Here is a 20,861-nt window from a genome sequence, read left to right as displayed (position 1 = left end):
AGGGAGAACACAGCAGAGAGATGCCTTGTGAGGTTTACAAGAGACTCTAGTGGACTTTGATATGAACTGTTAAAACATATCCTATATCTTGGCTTCTCTGGGTTTCCCGCCTAGGTCTTGCAATGCTAATAGCTCTTGTCTTTACTTGTCCCTTACATTTCTAGTGCAGGCGTTCATCAAGAATTTCTTTCCCTCCTATGGCTGGTTATTATACAAATAGAAGCATGATGCACTTTTGAGATCCCTTAGATAGACTCACTAGAGGGGCACCCCAATGGCCATGTCTGAAAATCCCACCCAACATTATGAAGTCAGCTTTAGTCAGTGTCCTGATTTCCTGAATGGTACCTCTAAAGAGAGGAGGATGATAAGGACAGGAGAGAACACAACAGTTTAAGCCTAGGGACCTCCGTTCATGTCCCTGGCCATAAGCTGAAAATGTCTTTGGTTCTGTCCTGACTGGAGCCCCCAAACTTCCAGAAGTCCAGAGAATGGATAGTCTTGGTGGAGACCTAACATTTCAGTTGGACAGATCAACAACCTGATTAAGGGGTCACTCCTCAGAAAGGTGGCTACACCTACAGCTATGCTTAAGAGATAGGAGGAATAATTTACATTTTAATGAGGTCATATAAATGCTCTTTCCCAGAATTCCCATTGTCTAACACAGTAGCTGAGAGTGCTTTGTAAGTCTGCCTGCTTTACTGCGTTACTCAGAAAACAGTAACTTCTCATCTTTTCTAAGTGTGTGCTTTCCTTAATGACTTAATTACTTTTTCTCTGAGACTTTCCTCCCCCATGTAGCTCCTTGTTGAGCATGTGGCTGTCCTCCACACAGCATTAACTCCAAACCACAAGGCATTTGCCCTTTTCTGTTCCATATTTCTCTTCTAGGAACTTGCTAAGATTTACAGCTTACCCATTCCGCATTTTTTCTTTTTTCTTTTTAAACTCAATAAAGTCGGTGAACTCCCTTTGGAGTCCATTTTTAATTTTTTATTAACAAGACTAAGAACTGCAAGAGGGGACTCTTGATACCTCTAGTAATGAAGTGATAGTGAAGAATCACTTCTTCCAGGTCTCCTTGATGTTTATACTCACAGTGTGAATCTTCTTGGAGAAACTCACAGCCATACTCTGGGTGTGCTTTTCTATGTGTCCCTCTCTCTTTACATTCACAGTTAAAGTCTATATTAGAACACCAACTGGATTTCATTAAACAAATCTTCAATATACAATCCATGCAAGCCAGGCATGGCCACACATGCTTGTAATCCTGGGATTTGGGAAGTAGAGGCGGGGAATCAGAGGCTTAAGGTCATCATGGACAATTTGGTCTAGACTAACTGTTTCAGAAGAGAGAGAGAGAGAGAGAGAGAGAGAGAGAGAGAGAGAGAGAGAGAGAGAGAGAGAGAGAGAGAGAGAGAATATGCAGCCCATGCTTCCTTGAATTGATCTCAGTAGTGCTGGGATACTGGGATTATTGGTGCGTGCTAACATCCTGGTTAAATTTATCTGTAGATTAAATGCCCCTTCTGGGATACATCTCTGAAGTATTTGAGAGAGCAACATATTTAAAAATGTTGGGACATTTAGAAATAACATTGTTTCAAATATCAAGCTGACCCACTTTCTGCTCTATTAAAAAAATGCATTGCCTTAAGAATCCAGCCTGTGCTATATCTTTGCCCTTATTACAAGAAAAATTGCAATCTGAAGTTTGGAAGAAATTTGTATAACAGTGCATGTTAGGAGATACTGCCAATTATAGTGAAATGTTTTGTTTGCTTGATTGATCTCTAACTTTTGTAGGCCAGACCCTGGAAGCCTGTCTCATTAAAGAGCGGTTCTCTTTCATAGCTGTCTCAGTCATTGCCTTCTGCACTTCTCAGGTTCTTCCTAGTGAAGTTCCCCCAAGAGCCTCCCAACATGGAGGACTCATGAAGTAGAAAAAGTCAATTTCCAAATACTGTGAATCCATGACTGCAACGTCCATGCATGAAGAGGGAAAGGAGCCTCTCGATTCATAGTTTAAGATTTTCTTTCTCCCTGAGAGAATTATGCTCACAATAATAAACAAAATCCCAATAGTGACATAAAACACACAAAAATGTGAGAGGGGCCTCCATGTCAAATCGCATTATAATTTTGACATTTTGTAAATAGAGATGACAGAGGTACAGTAGGCACAGAATTCAGAGGTTTGACTTCAGTCTTTCACTCTTTTACACCTCAGTTGCATAATATTAGATTAGTGGTTATAAGTTTACAAAATTTCAAGTTCTTTATATAAGTTAATAAAACATATTTAAAATAATATAAGAGAAAATCATCACCTGCATGAAATCGTGTGTTACTAACAAAACACTAAAGACTAAATCTCCTCCTGCCACCCCAGTTTTTACTGGACAGACCAGTGTTCCACAAGATTTGATTGAAGCCAACGTCTGTATTAGGAAGCCTCTAGCTTTGATACAATTTAAGATATTTAATTAATTTGTGGAATTATTAAAAAAAACTCTACACTTCTCATTGGCACTGTTACTTTAAGAATCACAGCGTTGACATGTTGTTAAAGCGTTGTAGACAGTTTCTGTGAGTCCCAATGCCTTACTTTAGCAGTGTATAACCTACAGGTTGCATTAGGCATGTTTGGTATGTTCCCAGTATATTTTTCTTATGTGCACACAATGACTGTGTATCATCCACAAAGAGGGAAGTCCAGTGAAACACTCAGAGTGACATGCAACTCGAAGTCAGGTTGAATGAGGAATGCTTCACTAATTCCTTCAAGGTTGCAGAGAGCCCCAAATAAATGAAGCCTAAAAATAAACTGTATCACTGAAAATGTAATAATGTCTAATCTCTGAAGGACAGTTGTAGGAGGAGCTAAGGTGGGAGGCATAAAGAGAGGAAGAGGAGGAGGAAGGAGAGGAAGAGAAGAAAGAAGAGGAGGAGCATTAGAATCTCATCTGTACCGAGCCCGTGTGGTTGGCAGGATAGTCTGGGCACTGCCCAGCCTTGTAGAGAGAGTATGGAAGACTGGCAGAGCCATCTCCCACGCCGGCATCTTGTGGGTGGCAGGGCCGGTGTTTCTGGCTGGCTGTTTCTAGCTGCAGCGCACATGTGGCCTCTGGCCACACAACATGGTGTCTGATTTAGGCAGAGATGCTGTAGCCTAGATAGTCGGATTAACTGGCGGCCGCCTTTTAAATAATTACTACAACAGAGAGTTTTGATATGAAATATATATTATGAGAGTGAAATAAATACTAATTTGAGTTCTTCCTATTTTTTTCCTAAAATATATAAAGCTAAAATGTTTTTCAAATGATAACATATCTTATAAAAGTATTTTTCCCACCTTCTGTATCTACATACTAAACCTTTGCTACATTTATCTTTATCATATTGTCTCTGTGTGGCTAAACGTTTTCATTGTTCCTATAACATAGAAATCAATGTGAAGTACACGCACCCCTTTGATATTCTGATTTAAGTGCTGTTGAAGGATGCCTAGAAGTAAAATTGTCGGATCATAGCAGTGTTTCATTTTTAAATGTTTTGAAAAACTTCCTCTGTTTTTTTTAGCAGCTACATCCTCTTTTATCTCATTCACAGTACCTATAACTATTCTGCTTTCTGCACAACCTTACGTATACTCCGTTTTATTTTTAAAATATCTTAAAAATAATATCTGTGCTCAAATGGTGAAGGTAATTTCGTATTGTGACCTTGACTTATGGCTATGCGATGGTTAGCTGAATATCTACTATGCAGCTGTTGTCTATTTGTTCTTTGATGAACGCTTTTTTTGAGTCACTTGACCATTTTTAATTCAACATGGATAGAAGATTTAAATATAAAACTTGAGAACAGAAAAACCAGAAGATCATATAGGAAGGAGTAAGTTCCAGGTCACACAAAAAGCACAGATAATGAAACCAACCAACCAACCAACCAACAAACAAACATCAAAACACGGGACAAGGCGATCTACACGGATTCTGAACCAATGAGAAATCAGCAGGATAAAAGGCATATGAGGGGTATGTGTGAATTTGGTATCTAGTAAGAGGCAAGTTTCAAAAGAATGGGTGAGAAGTTTCATCCACATGACCCCTCACCCTTGCTCTCCCATGCTCTTCACTGTATAAAGAAATTGCCTTTGGAAGAAATCAAAGGAAGTATACTTGAATTTCACTGAACTTAGCACACAGGACAAAAGAAAAATGGCTGCTGCTTTGAGTTAAAGATGGACATAAGGCTGAAGATGTGGGGGATGGAAATGAAGATGGAGACGGCGGGAGAATGAAGAAGGAAGGAAGAAAAGCACAAAGAAAAGTAGGAAGGAAGAAAGGAAGACTTCATTTCGGCACCTTTAACAGAGCAATATCACCTAGACATAAATCAATGCATAATTAAAACTATTAACTACTCCTCAAAACAGAAGAGTTCTTTTCCCTGCCGTCATCCCAAGTGACCCAATGTAGACCACACTTTCAAGTTTACTGTGAGTCACATTCTTAGAGTGCTTGCTGCAGGTCCCTGTTATGGATAGTCTTGCTGCAGGCCTTTGGTGCTATCTGGTGACTGTGTTCCACCTGGATTTCCATTCTTAACCTGATCCTGCAGCTTCAAAGCTCTTCCCATACATCTCTATGTGCTGGAGCTAGCTAGCTTGTTCAGTTTCTAGCACCTGGGAGCTGCTAGCACGTGGGTAGCATTTTAATGGGTAGCAACAGCCAACCCCTTGTCCTCCTAATTGCTTCATGGCCACATAGACTTGCATGATTGTCCTATCCCTCAGTCCTTGTAATTCTACGGATCCCATATTTTACGCTGATGTAAAACTATGATAATTTTACTGTCTTTGATAGAAGTCTGTATTCTTGGCATCAGTTTAGTCATTAAATTTGCTGTGAATACGAACCCTAAAAACAAAATTACGGGGGTGTCTTTCAGAAGGTTCTTGGGCAAATAAACTGTGGTACATCTGTTAAGTAGCTATTCAGACATTAGGAAGCTTGAAGGTAAAACCAGGAACTGAAAAGGAGAGGAGGGGTGATCTTTTTGATTTCTGGACAAAAGAATGGGATTTTGGGTTCCATCTCTGACTGCAATAGAGAAACATCCTCAAGTGTCTGAAAGATCGTAAGATTACTACTGAGGCAAAAGGTTCTGATAAAGAACAAAGAACAAAGAGATGGTATTGCCCTCTCCTTTAAGACAATGCACCATAGTAGCAGCCAAATGTGGCCATCAATATCTAGAAAGGACCCCCCCTCCCCCGTGCGTCTCTCAGGGATGCTCTCTGTTCCAGAGACATGAAGAAATAGTGTAAAGCCCATTAAACTTGTAGGCTGGCATAGTGCTTTCTATACCTTTGCTCTCTCTCGCTCTCCTTCCTTTCTAGTGTGCTTCTATTGTTCTGTATAACTATGCTTGTCTTCTATACCAAGCTCTGTGTCTCAATTGGATTAATTTGATGGAGGACTAGGGGGCAGGGAAGAGCCAGAGTGACATCCCAGCAACACATGCACATACTGAAGAACTATTCAGTGATAAAAAAGAAATGATCTATCTAGTCTTGAAACGGTGGAGCAACCTGAGATTTTTATGAAGGAAGTCAACTTGAAAAGGCTGCATACCGAATAACTTCATTGTCCTTTGGTTTCCATGGAGATGGTTTCAGAACTCCTTGGGAATTGCAAAGTCTGTGGGTTTTCAAGTTCTTTGTGCAAAAATGTCATAGCATTTGCATTTAATCTATTCACCTCCTGCCAAAAGACTTGAACCATCGTTACATAGCTAATGGTAACTAATACAATGCACATGCCATACAGATAGCTGCTATATTAGTTTGTCTATACATGTTCGACATAAATGATGTTTTTGTAGGTTGGTTAAATAGATATATAAGGGCAAGTTTACATTACATTCTGGACCAAACAAAAACACAAATACAAAAAAGCAGAGAGCATGCTCTAGGGATTGGGTAAGGGAAGTATGACATTAAAATGTTGTACATCAATCATTACACCCGAATCAGACAGAAACACATTTTTCTAAGGGTGAATGAGATCTGGGTCCTCGAGTGAGCTACAAAGCGACTTAAAATGAATGACAGATTGATCGGCATCTCCTCTTTCATTTTGTGTGTGTCTTCTACTATAGGTCAGGCTCAGCTTGACTCAACATGGAAATTTTAACCACTCAAGGTGTATCTAACCTATCTCATCTCCCCTCGAGAGTGAAGGCAAAGGAAAGGTCATTGTCCTGAGCCAGCATCAGTTTTCAGGAGGAAGAAGAACACAGAAGTGTCAGATACCTCTACCTATGATGGGAATTGTCTGAGAGTATAAAGCAGTATGCAACAGAAGTACTCATCTAGAAACCAGATTAGACCTCTGTGGTGATGAGGCCAGTTCACAGATGTACAGTTTGTCTGGTCACCTGTGTGTGGAGGTGTCCCAGGAACTGAGGCAATGTTGGGTCAGTGATGTGCTAGATCACACCTTGACCAAGATTATTTAATTATTGTGATGGTTTGTGTGTGCTCAGACTAGGGAGTGGCACTATTAGAAGGTGGGGCCCTGTTGGAGGAGGTGTGGGTTTTAAGACCCTCATGCCTGGAAGCCAGTATTCTGCTAGCAGCCCTTCAGATGAAGATGTAGAACTCTCAGCTCCATGCCTGCCTGGATACTGCCATGCTCCTGCCTTGATGGTAATGGACTGAACCTCTGAACCTGTAAGCCAGCCCCAATTAAATGTTGTCCTTATAAGAGTTGCCTTGGTCATGGTGTCTGTTCACAGCAGTAAAACCCTAAGACAATTATGAAGACTTTTTGTCCTCTATCTGAACCTCAATCTCATGACAGCAGTGAGAAGGCAGACTCAGGGTAGGGGAGTGTTGCTGGTCCACTCTATTTGCTCTTCCCAGTGTGGCCACATAATTTAATCCCCACACCCTGGTCTGCTTTCCACCATTTGTCCTTTGATTGGCATGCTCAGAATGGCTGGCCCAGCTTAGCATGTTGAAGTTGCAGGAACACACATGGCTTAAACCCATAGAATGTAGTAGACCCAGAGTGAGTCATAATGCAAATTCTAGAATTAGGTGATAATTATATCTCATAATGGCTCAATTCCATGTGGGGCGATGGGCTGTGAGAGGCAGCTGGGTACCTGCTGGAGCACTGGTTTTGAATCCCGGATAATACCCTAATGGGACCTAGGTGTTCCGCCTTGCTCCTGGGCCCTGGTTACCTTTCACTTATCCACAGCCCCTCCCAAAGAAAGGTTTGTGGCCCTAGGTCATGTAGCACAGGTAGAAGGTGTGATTACAGGCTGCAGAGCCTCAAGAGATCTCCATATTATATTAATGAGATACTTAAAGGCCAGAGGGCATAGTCAATTAAGCATTCCTTCTTAGACCCTCCTCTTCACAAAAAATATTTAACCTCAGGCCTGCCCTGAGGACACGGGGTACACCTTCATCCACTTTCTGCGTGACAATAAACCTTTTAAAACCATGGACTTCTAGGTTGGGTATTGGGTTACACTTCTGATTGAGCATTACCAAACTTATAAAGCCTTTGATTAACATTTTTAAAAAGTGTATAAAAGCAAAAAGGAAAAGGGGGCATGGGATAGGGGTTTTCTAGGGGGGGGGAGGATGGGGAAAGGGGATGGCATCTGAAATGTAAATAAAATATTCAATAAAAATAAAAAAAAAAACCATGGACTTCTTCTCATCTTTGGGGCCTGCAGTAGAGGGGGGCCTTCAACCAATGATTTGCGGCCTAATCTCCCACCAGAAGATCTCTCTGCATTCCAGCCACGGAGGCCTGCCAACTCAAGCAAGCTAGCCGAGCCAGCCATGACCAAGCCAAGCGAGTAGCAGTGACCAAGAGTCTCTACCCTGTAGGGCACCCCACGTTCGAGCTACAGCCCCACAACTGTATAGAATACACCATAAGGTTGGTTATATTGATAACATTGGCTAAGGCATGAGGGATGAGGCCCATGGAAAATCTCCATGATCTCCTTTTAACATTCTCTAAAAAAAGTTTAGTTAATTCTAGTGGTGTGTGGGGCCGTAAAGAGATGGTTTGGTCTCCCTGGTAGAGCACTGTGTTTGAGATAGCTGGAGACACAATAGGACCATGGCCTGTGAGAGACAGCATATATCTCCCCATGTCCTCAGATTCCAGACTCCTCCATGTGGTCCACATCTTTCATTAACCTGTGCCTTACAGACATGTTTGGCTCAGCAGCTCCTCCACCATCTACAGCTACAGGCTTCCGCCTCAAGATTTTCATATTCATGAGTTACCTAAAGGCCAGGGAAGTAGCTCAATTAAGTTCCTCCTCTTTCCCCCTCCCTATTTAAGCCAGCTCCCCCTGGCTTTTTGGGGGGGGGGGCTAGGGAGGGGAGGGGCACAAATCCAGATCTAACTACCACACCATGAACAAAAAACTTTTAAATTCATGGACTCCACGTGTCTTCTGGAGCCGCCGCTGCCAAGTTTCCAGCCTTTGGAACCTTGGACCTTCTCATGTTTGTGGGACTCGCCTGCCACCCTGTGACCAGTGTGAAAAGCCTCCCAGGACTCTGCCACCCGCCCGCCCACAGGTCACTGCCGCTCGGTTCCAGGACGCCCCCCCCCCATGAGTTTTTTTGTCCCACAGTGGTGTTTGAAGCATAGAAGTAAAATGTATAAAATGTACAAAGTCAGAACAAGCCTAACCACAAAATCCTATGAATAAAGGTTTTTAGCCAATTAGTAGTTTAAAATTGAAGAAATAACCGTTAATCATTAGGTAATATGTCCTATAATGTGTTCTTTGAGAAACACATTTTATATTGAATACTAGAGAGTGTGAATTTAATAATATGAATCCCAATGTGAAAAAGAACACATTGGTATAAGATCCAGAGTGTGTACATATGAGTGAGAGATGACATGAAATAAGTGTGTTTCACCAAAACTGGCAGTAATTCCTGTTATGTGTTCATTTATCAAATGCTTATATGTAAGTGAGCATCCTGAGGATGTTTTTAATAACGAAAATACCCTGTGTGATTATGTAATGATAGATGTATTAATGTACTGAGTTAATAGTCTTAATTACCTCTTCTTCAGTATGAATAAATGCAACTATTATATATATATAATACATATGTATATATACATATTTAATGCATGTGCACTTATTATACATATTAGATATACACATACTTATACATGTATACTTATTATGCAAGTGTCAGATACTTGTCTATGTATCAGATACATTAGAAAGTACAATAATACCATCAAAACTATCTTGACTTCATATAGCTAATATAATCATTGTAAGACGGGTGTAAGATACAATATTTTGATACCACTGACTGTTCCTTTTATGGTCATGGAATATTTCTCTTAGTTTCACTAGTTTGAACATACAGCTCCTGGTTTGCACTGTTTGAACAAAAGAGGATTTATTCAACATTTTGAAAACTCAACCATGGTGCTTGATCTCTGTCATGAACACTGAAAAACATGTCATTGGGTGACCGTATTTCTTATGTCGCTATAGGATACGTTAGCATCACGTAGGTTTAGCTAGGGCAAAAAATAAGTGAGAGAATAACTGTAGCATTTATCTAAAAAGAATTAATTGAAGATGGCTGACTGTAAACAAAAAGAAAAATCATCCTGGGCTTAAGTTCTTACCAGTACTATGTCTATTTAAAATACAAATACTGTTCTTAGTAGAAACCCGAGAGTAGGACTCCCACAAGGAGTGCTGTGGTGGCACTGCTAGAAGTACAGATCAGTGATGCTGATCTAAGATTTAGAGCCAGTGTGAGAGAGGAGATCATCACCCTATCAGCACTGTGTCTCGAGAGTGGTTTCATTCTGCTCTAATAGGCACTGATATGTGATATGAATGAAGCAGGAAGAACCTGTGACCGACACCCTCCAATTCTAGATCTTCTGTGATCCATTTCTGAAGGTTGAGAATGTCTTACTTTGTACCCCAGGGTAGCCTTCAACTTACAAGTCTTCTCTCCCAGCCTCTCTCTGCTAACTAACAGGCCTGTGCCACCATTCCTGGCTTCCTTAATATTTCAAAGGCTTCTGCCTATTCATATTATATTTTAAATGAAAGAAAGTGTTTTTGAACTCACAGGAATTGATGCATAGAAAAGCAAGGTGTTTGTTTAAAAAGAACATGCAGGTTCTGGCTCCAGGGTGTCCCAGAGCACAGTCAAAGTAAAGGAATTTCAAAGACAAGGACAGGGATTGCATTTCATTCCAAGGAGACAGACAGACAACACAGACAGGCAAAGCCCAGCAAGAGAAGGAACCATACACTGCAGTAGGGACATAACCCCATGCCTCATATAACCCAGTCTGTCCCACAAAAGCTTTCATCAAACTTAGCCATGCCCTTCAAAGGTGAAGATTAGAAATAGAAAAGCCTTCTCTATTTTCTTCAAAGTTATTCCTGAATTTAATACCAGCATTTTTCAACTTGTTCCACAAAACAAAAAGTGAAGAAAAACTACTAAATTCATTCCACAAAAAAAATATGTTATCCTGTTACCAAAACCCAATGTGATGCAACAACAACAGCAGCAGCAGCAGGAAGAAAACCACGGGCCAATAAATGCAAAAATTCTCAAAAAAACCAAGAATCTTCCTGAGGATGCAAGGTTGGTTCAACATACAAAAATCAAATTATGTGATCAGACAAATCTTGATAGATGCAGAGACAGAACTTGAAAATGTTCAACAGGCCTTCATGACCAACGTCATGGCAGAAATAGATGGAGTATGCCTGTAAAAAATAAAAACTTTCTCAGCTACTTATCTGTTGCTATGATAAAATGCCAAGGCTGGGGCACCTTACAGAACACATTTAGTTTGGGGTTCATGGCTCTAGATAGTTAGAGTCCGTGAACAGGAATCATGGTGGGGGAAGCCTGAAAGCAGGCTGACAGGCTTGGCATTGGAGTGGTAGCTAAGAGCTCGCATCTTGAGATACAACCACAAAGGATAGAGGAAGGGACACTGGGGATGGTGTAATTAGTCTGAAACCTCAAAGCTCACCCCAGTGACACAGCCTCTCAAATGAGGTCACACTTCCCAATCCTTCCAGACAATCTACCAACTGAGGATCAAAATTAAAAAAAAAATTATCTATGGCTGCCATTCTTATTCAAACCATCACAACATAACTGAAATTATGACAAATGGGGAAAAACACTTAAAAGCATTGCCTCCAGAACCAGGAATGGGCTATGGATGTCCACTTTCTTCTCTCTTATTCAATAAAGTGCTTGAAGTCATAGATAGAGCAATAACATGAGAGAAATACACAAGATAGTTGTAAATAAGAGAAGACATCAAGCTGTTTCTCTTTGCAGATGGCATGATTCTATACTTAAAAGACTCTAGAACCTAAAAATCCCTCATAGATATAATAAAAAGTTTCCATAAAATTGATGGTGACAGTTATCAGTAGTCTTCACATATTCTCACAATTAACTCACAAAAGAAGATATTAGGAAAAATATCTCATTTATAATAGCTTCAAAACAATAAAGTACATATGAATAAATCTAACCAAGAAAGTGAAAGACCCCCTACAGGAAAAACTTCAGGGCACTGCAAGAAAGAAAGCAAAGATGAATTTGGTTTAAATGAATGGCATGGAAACAGCTATGTTGCCAAGAGTAATTTACAGATGCAATACAATTCCCATCAAAACACCAATGTTATTTTTCATAAAACCAAGAAAAAATAATCCAAGAATTCATATGGATCCACTAAAGCAAACACCAAAGCATTGCTATATATAAAGAACACAGACAGAGGGATCATTGCACACAGTCTCTGATTATACTACTGATCTGTAACATCCAGCAAAGTCAGCCTGATATGGGCATAAGAAGATGGGCAGACTGATGAAAACACATTGAGAAGCTGTATATAAGCTGGCATAGCTATGAGAACCCATACATAGCTATATATATAATATAATATAATATAATATATAATAAATATAATATATAATACATATAATATATATGTATGTAATATATATTATATACATATGCTATATATGATATATGTTATATCATACATAGCATATGTATATAATATATATTATATATAATATATTTAATATATAATATATATTATATATTATGTATTTATTATATATTATATATTATATTATATATTATATATATAGTAGGAAAAAGAGTGTCTTTAATAATTAATGCTGGAAATAAAACACCATTGAAGAAATCAGATCCATATCTTTTGGAGTGCTTTATTTTTGCTCTGCCTGCGGGACTATAAACCAGTATAGTCCTCATGGAAATCAGTGTGGAGATTTCTCAAAAATTAAAAATAGAACTAACCCATGACCCAAATTATGCCATTCCTGGGCAACATCAAATGGCAGATTTTTTTTTTAAAGTAATAATGTATAGTTATAAAGAAAAATGAGACCATAAATTTTTTAGGAAAATGGATGGACACAGAAACTTTAATTAGGTGACTGGAAGTCAAGAAAAGGAACAACAACAACAACTACTACTACTACACGCAGCAAACCCAGAATATTCTCTCTCATTTGCAGATCCTAGCCCATATATAATGTAGATGTGTGTATGTGTGTGTGTGTGTGTGCACGCACACACGTGTAGTCTCAAAAACTAGAAAACACCAAGAGAGGGTAAGAACAGGTTATGAGGGAGGAGAGTGAAGGCGGGAAGAGGGAGGTAGAGGCAAGAGAACACATGGATCATGGAAGAGGCAAAGAAATTGGCAAACAACAGTAGCAGGGAGGTAGGGAAAGCACAGGGCATCTACTGAGACATGCTCTGATTGAATGCCCCACCAGGGAGACCTAGTACCTTTTATGCTAATTTAAAATAAAAATGAAAAAAGTCAGCTTTGATGAAATGTATTTCCCTCCTTCAATTTCTGGCTCCTGGATTTTCAGAAGGTCAATAAGATAGACAAACAGACAAACAAATAATAAAAAACCTCTCCTCCCCACCATACCCCCCAAAAGCAACATGAGTCCAGTAAGATACTATTGAGTTTGTTTAGTGTTGGCCATGGACTGTTGAATAATCAGCCTGCTCACTGTCTTGTGTTTGCTTTGTGGTCTCTAGAAGGCTCTGTAGTGATTGCTCACTGTCTTGTTGCACTGCGGTATCTGGAACGTTCTGTAGTGATGGCTCACTGTCTTGTTGCACTGCGGTATCTGGAACGTTCTGTAGTGATGGCTCACTGCCTTGTGTTTGTGGTATCTAGAAGGCTCTGTAGTGACTACTCACTGGTTTGTTGTTGCTCTGTGGTATGTGGAAGGCTCTGTAGTGATTGCTCACTGGTTTTGCTGCTCTGTGATATCTAGAAGGCTCTGTGGTGATTGGTCTCTGTCTTGTGTTTGCTTTGTGGTGTATATGGAAGGAAAATTTTGTAGTGATTGTTCACTGTCTTGTGTTTGCTCTGTGGTCTCCAGAAGGCTCTGTAGTGATGGCTCACTGTCTTGTTGCTCTGTGGTGTATGGAAGACTTTGTGGCTTCTCTATTATTTGCTTTCATTGTGAGCACAGGTACTGAGTGAGGATCCATACTTAGGCTCATGCTTGCATGTTTACTGTTTTGTTTCCCTATCCGGGACATTTTTTCATTCTTGTTTTTCAGTCTTGTGTATGCTATGGCCCATGTGTGGAGGTCAGAGGAACTCCTTGATACCAGTCCTTATTTTTCAGCCTGCCTGAGACAAATTCTTGTTACCTTTATTTCTTATTTGTTCATGTGTTTTGGTAACTACATAAGCCTGGCAATCTGGCCTGCATGCTTCTGAGGATTCTTTAATTTTCTTTATTTTATTTTTCTCAACTAATTTTTTCAATGTATTTTATCCAGATATGCTGTCTAAGTCATTGTAAACTACTTCATTCTCTTTGGAGTAAGGTGGCCTGGCCCATCAAAAATAATTCGATGTAGTGGCCAATACACATGACTCATGAATGAAAGCATCTACAACCCTATTTATCGTTACTGATACAAATGGAATTTTTAAGTGCAAGTGGTTCAATTTCTGTCTGAGCAGTAGCTCAGATGGAAAAAACATGAATAAACCATAGACATTTAAGAGAAAAAACTAAACATGTTTCAGAAGTCACAGAATTCGTTGCTGCTGTTCAGAACACAGTCCCGAGTAAAAGATTCATTGATTTGACACTCTGACTTGGGTTGTGTTATAAAATAGTACACTGTTCTATTTGACAAAATTTTTGGATTTCAGAGCATAAAACATTACAATGCTAAATTATTCACTTCGGATCTAGGGAGAGTGAAAGTGAGGTACTTCAAAGGGGTCACTGTACTAGTTCATCTCTGAAGAGGTGCTGCACAGCTTGCGAGAACAGTGGCTACCACTGTGCCCATTTCATAATGAAACTGCTTCCTACTTAGATTTGGTGCAAGTGTACTTGGTGCAAATGCCTGAAAAAAAAAAGCTGAACTGAATAATCTTATATTTGGAGAGAATAAAACAGGCTGATGATATTTAGGGTTGGCTATTCCATATCATTTTCCCCTTAAGGGATTTTAAAATGAATATCTAGTTAGACAACTAGATAACTAGACAAGGACATTTTCTCATTGTTTAAGGGGTTCATTGATTCTGGTGACTGGGGGAGGGAGTGCTCAGTAGATAAAAATGCTTATCTTAGAAGTAAGATGACCCAAATTCAAATCCCCAGTACTAATCCAAACGTCAGGAATGACCACGTATGCGTGTAACCTCTGCATCTTGAAGTAGAGACTGGTGAATTGGAGAGCTACTCCTATTCAGCCTAGCCTAAGCAGAGAGCCCCAGGGTCAGCAAGAGACCCTGCCTCAAAAAGTAACATGGGGCAATAGAGCAGGACTGCCAATGTAAGCACATACGTGTGTACCCACAAACATGGATGCTTATGCATGTGTGTGCTCATGTGCATACACACAAACATCACAATGATTTCTACAAAATACACTACTTAAACATAATAGCTAAGCTTTCAATGTTGTTTTAATCTATTATTGTTATATCGTTAAAGAAGCCTAGAAGGGTAGAACAGATGTGTGTGTAATTTTTCTCTATTAACGTCTAATCGAAAAGCTAATCACTTCGTTATATTTCTGTAAATGTATTTCCTCTCAACAGAAACTGATACAGTTTTGATTATAAGAATTCAGAGTAGGGAGAATGGCTAAATGGTAATTGTCATAGACATGTAAAAAAGAATAAAATCTTAGAATAAGCAATGCAAACAAACAGGGTGCCCTACAGGAATCTTTACACAGAGATATCTAGTGGGAGCTTTAAACAGTAAAACCAAATTGATTTTCTTTTTTAGTTTGTCTGTTATGATTTTTATTTTTGTTTTTCTTTCTCATTTTGTTGGTTTCATAACTGCCAGTAATTAAAATTCTGCTGTAGGATATTTTCAGTATAAACTAGATATACATATGCATTTAGACTTGTTTGACTTCTCAAAGAGGATATTACTTCCTGCACAGGATGATTGATGTAAAGTGCTTTCTAAAGGTAATTATACATTAATTTTCAATCCAGGAAAGAAATACAACTTCTTATTAACCATGAGAGTTTCAAATGGCTCAATCATCTTGCAAACAGAAGGGATTCCTCCTTCCCTGATAAAATAAAGTAAAACCTAATATTTCAGAAAAAGTAATAAGTGAGTTCCTTTTGTGTTTAAAACAAAAAAATTACCAAGAGAGTGTTGTGGTCTTTGTTTTTGTCACTACGGCAAAACAGCCAAGTGGATTGACTTAAAGTGAAACATTTGATTTTTGTCTGACAGTTTCAGTCCACAGCCAGCTGGCTCTCTGATTTTAGGTGTGAAGCGAGGTATACATATCATGGTGGAAAGGCATGCATGAAAGAGGGGAGCGGCTCATACCACAGCTGGAGAGAAGAGGAGACAGACACAGAGAGGACAGCGGTGAGATGGATCTTTCGCTTCACTAAACTCACAAGTGATACAAAACTGTCCACTCCTGCTTTCATTCAATATAGCACCAACAACACAAGAATGCCAAGATGGAGATACAAGTCAGAAAGTAGGAAGTCAAAGCATTGCCATCCACAAAGGATATGACTCTATCTAGCAGCAATGACACTGGCGAAGAAATGATGGAAAGGAAGCTGATCAAAATTATGTAACACACACACACACACACATGTGCACACACACATGCACACATACACACACATGCACACACAGACACACACACACACATGCAGAGACACATGTGCACACACATACGCAGACACACGTGCACACATATACACACACATGCACACACAGACACACAGACACACACACGCAGACACACACGTGCACATACACACACAGACACACACATGCACACACACACACAGACACACACAGACACACACGTGCACACGCACACACACACACACACACACACATGCAGAGACACACATACTAAACTTAGCCAAAGAAGCAAATGACCAAAAAAGCATAGAGTTTCTATGATGAAACTCTAAAACACTCAAGACAGTAACTGCAGAAGACACTAGATATTGGGAAAATCTCTTATGGGCTTAGATTGGAAGAGGAAAAATACTGGGAAAACATGTCTCACGTGAAATATTCTATAGATTTAATGTAATCACAACCAAGACCCCCAAACTGTTTCCACAGACATAAACAGAAAAATCTTAAAATTCATTTGGAAATACGACAGACATTAGAAGGCCAAAGTAACCCTGAGCAGAAAGCACAGTGCTAGAGGTATTTCCATTTCTTATTCTGAGTTACTCTGAAGAGCCATTGTGATAAAAACCACATGGTACTGGCACAAAAGCAGGCATGTAAACAGTGAAATAAAGACTCAGATAGAAACCCTTGCAGACACATTCGATTGCTATTCTTTTTCTTTACAAAGACGTAAGAGTCCTCACTGGAGACTGAACAAACAGTGCTGAGAACACTGGATACCCACAGATAAAAGAATGAAACCAGATCCTCAATTCTCACCTTGTACTAAGATACACTCCACATGGATCAAAGACTACAACATAATGCAGTCTTAAAAGTGCTAGAGAAAAGAAGCAGGGGAAACAAGCCAAGGCCCATGTCTGGGAGCTCAAACGATAAGGCCATGATATCAAATAAGATGACACAAGACTAAAATCATCTGTATAAAGGAAATAACTAATAAACAGGCAGCTATAGACTAACATTGAAGCTTTGCCAGCCATACATTTTATAGGGGATTAGTATATAGAATATAAAAAGAACCTAATCACTAAGAAAACAAACAACCAAAACAAAGATAGGTTGAGGAACTGAACGGAATATTTGAAAGGGGAAATACAAATGGCCAATTAAATGTTTTGGAAGTGACCAGCATTGTTAGCTGCCAGGGAAACGCGTGCTACCCATACTCTGAGATGCTTCGAATTTGTCACGGTCACAGTGACTATCATCGGGAAAAGATGAGCCCAAATGTTGGCCTGGGTGGGGATAAAGAGGAATCTGGACGTACTGTTGGTGGGTGTGTTGTGGGGAGGTCACTGTGGACATCACTGTGGAGGTTTCTCAGAAAGCCGAAAACAGAACTACACAACCTACATATCCTACTCCTAGCCTTCTCTACAGAGATGTATGCTCATTTATGAGTACAGCTGTTCTAGACACAACATCAAGGGTATGGAATCAGCCTAGATAGCCACCAACTACTGGATGGACGATAAAAACATTATATATATATATATATATATATATATATATATATATATATATATACTCAACAGAATTTTATTTAGCTGAAACTACAGTGGAATTATTTACAGGAAAATGTAGAAAACAAAAAATAGTCTATACTAGATAATGTACTTCAGGACCTGACAGACAAAGGCCACATGTTCTCTATTATATGTGGATTGTAACTTATAATTTTTAATATATGTGGGAAGTAAGGGAAGGTAGAAGCCGGAAAATTAGAAAGAGCCCATGTGACCAGAGAAAAATTGCTTCCACAAAAACCAAACCAAACCAAAACAAAAACCTAAAACGTAACACATTCAAATAGTTGAATCAAGTAGATATGGTTACGTGTCAAAATAGATGAATCTGGAGGATGTTAGCAGGCTAAAGGAAGCGAGTCAGTCACAGAAGGTGACAAATATGTTTCTACCCTACGGCATAAATTAAAAGGTCATTTTCACACTGTTAGGAGCAGAATGTGGGCACCAGGACCAGAGGATAAAGGTACTGGACATATGCTAGTTAATGGGTATACAATCTTTTCTATGAGTTGAAAAAGTTATGGTGTGTGTTCAACAACAACGTACTTAAAAATACTGATACTGGTAAAATTGTGTGTGTGTTTTATTTTTAATAGAATGGAAATAAAAGGAAAGCAAGCACATATTCATCTACTTTGTCAAAGAATATGTCGTTCTCTAAGGGTTGAAGATGACAAAGAACAGTTTCAAGAATTACATATGCTACCAGAGGCCTCGAAGCTCTAACGGTATTCAAACGTATACACGTGAATTAATACTCTGTTCTCTGTTACAAAGCTTTGTTCTCTTAAAACACTGCACAAAAGCCTGGTCCCCCCCCTGTCAGAACCCATTGGCTTCATCTACCAGCCCAGTTCACATAAAACAATAATCACTCTGGGTGTTCTTGATTTTTATCACTTTACATAATTTAGTTCTCTCAACATCAGCCATGTAAGCCTTAATAATCCTTATCAACAAATGTTAAAACTGAATCCAGGAAAAATCATTTTAAGTAAAAAGCCTTAATGTCCAAGTTTCCTTTGCAATAATATGAATATCTCAGGATCTCAGGGCTTCTCATGTATGCCATTAAATCTTATAAACACTTACGGAGTTATACACACCTGTCTCATTACTTTGAGTTTCAGTTTAATACATTTTGTTTCAGTACAAAGGGAAGAACATGGGGATTGTTTGGGTTAAATATCTAGTCAATAAAATGCATCAAATGCCTCCTATAAAACTGGAGTGAAGCCTGGCATTGAACCACATTAATGCATTCATTAGATTATAGTCTAAGGAGAAGTGGACAAATTACAGGAGCATTAGAGAATACTTGGGAAAATTAAAGCAGATGCAATAGCTGGTGGGGAGAGGGATTCATTTGTTTTTCAGTTGGTGTTATGAGAGAGCATGTGTCTATACGTGGAATAAAGAGGAGAGGCCTTTGGTCCTGTGAAGGCTCGATGTCCCACTGAGGGCGGGGAGGTGGGAGTGGGTGGGTGAGGGAGCACGCTCATAGAAGCAGGGGGTGGATAGGATGGGCGTTTCGGGGGAACAGGAAAGGGAAAAACATTTGAAATGTAAATAAAGAAAATATTCAGTAAAAAAGTAGCTAAGAAACAGGGATTCCACTTGTTTCTCAGATGTCATCAGCTAAAATATTATGATGGAGTTTATCTGTTTATGAAGTTCAGAGGTAAACAAAATACTCTATCTGTAGCTAGTGAAAGTCCCTGCCCCATGGGGCATTTGTGTGCCACCAAATGTTAAAAGGACAAAACCTGAAATCATCTCTACAAAGTACACAAGGGAACATGGCATGCTCCAGACAGGTTCTTCTGTATGTCATTCAGTGTTGTATTGTTGAGGAAAGAAACTATCTAATATCTGAATTTTTTTCCTGTGCATTTAGACCTAGGGTTATTTTTCTTAGTGAGTACTGTATTTACTGTAAGAGTTGGCGTTGATACTCCTGAATCCAATAGGAAGGCACGGGTATCACCTGCTAAATGCAGAATGTAGAGAGTGGCACTGGGCTAAAGAGGCAACTGTGGCTTGATAATCCTTGACAACACCAGAATATTGAGAAATAGAGAGTTAATAAGTAATAGCAAGCCAGTATGGGGCACACAGTACAACCTAGCTCTTAGGAAGCTGAAGCAGGGGCATTAAGAGTTCAAGGTCAGTCTTGTTAATGAAATAAAAAAGGTGGAGAGGCAGAGAGCTTTTGGGGTTGCTTGGCAAGAATCTGACATGGGCCACGGACAAGGAAATGGGCTGTTTGGCAGGAATATGACATTGGCCAAAAACAAGAAAGTAGGCTTCAGGCAGGTATTTGACATTAGACTAGAACAAAAAAGTAATTTCAGGCAGGAATCTAAATCTTAGACTAGAACAAAGAGGTAATTTCAGGCAGGAATCTAAATTTTAGGCTAGAACAAAGAAGTAGGCTTTGGACATGAAAATGACTTTGGGCTACAACAGGGAAGTAGGCTCAGATATTTTGGTCATCCTGATAAGCCCTTAGAAACAGTGATCATGGGAATGATCACGGGACTTTGTTTATTGCCTTGCTTGTTCCTTGACTATTTGCGTCTATTGTATTGCTAGTCCCTCAACCTAGAACTGACCTTAATACTTGCATGTGATTAAAATGGTATAAAAGCAAAAAGGAGGAGGGGGGATGGGATAGGGGATTTCTATGGAGGGGAAATGGGGAAAGGGGATAACATCTGAAATGTAAATAAATAAAATATCCAATAAAAAAAAAAAAAGAAAAAAAGATAGTTCAAGGTTAGCCTGAAGTCCAGAGAGAGACTCACAAGCAGTTTTTCACAAGCTATCAAAATAGATCGCTAATGACAATTTTACTTAAGTCAAACATGACAGGTGAAGTCATTACCAAACTAATGTTGAGGAAGCAGAAAATATAAAACTGATAAGCTCATACCACTTTTAAAAATGTCCTTGTATTTGTTTATTTAAAGTTGAAAGCAGAAAGGAGAT

The 20,861-nt window shown here is 39.3% G+C and overlaps 1 protein-coding gene across 1 annotated transcript in view; it reads right to left on the bottom strand.

The window, feature by feature from the left end:
- The window catches only part of Pcdh15 (protocadherin related 15), a 777,836-nt gene that overhangs the window by 25,628 nt on the left and 731,347 nt on the right, over positions 1 to 20,861 (bottom strand). The window lies entirely within an intron of this gene.

This window comes from Arvicanthis niloticus, chromosome 20 (genome assembly GCF_011762505.2).
Source record: "Arvicanthis niloticus isolate mArvNil1 chromosome 20, mArvNil1.pat.X, whole genome shotgun sequence".
NCBI classification, from domain to species: Eukaryota; Metazoa; Chordata; class Mammalia; order Rodentia; family Muridae; genus Arvicanthis; species Arvicanthis niloticus.
This window is presented reverse-complemented; position numbering and strand designations above follow the sequence as displayed.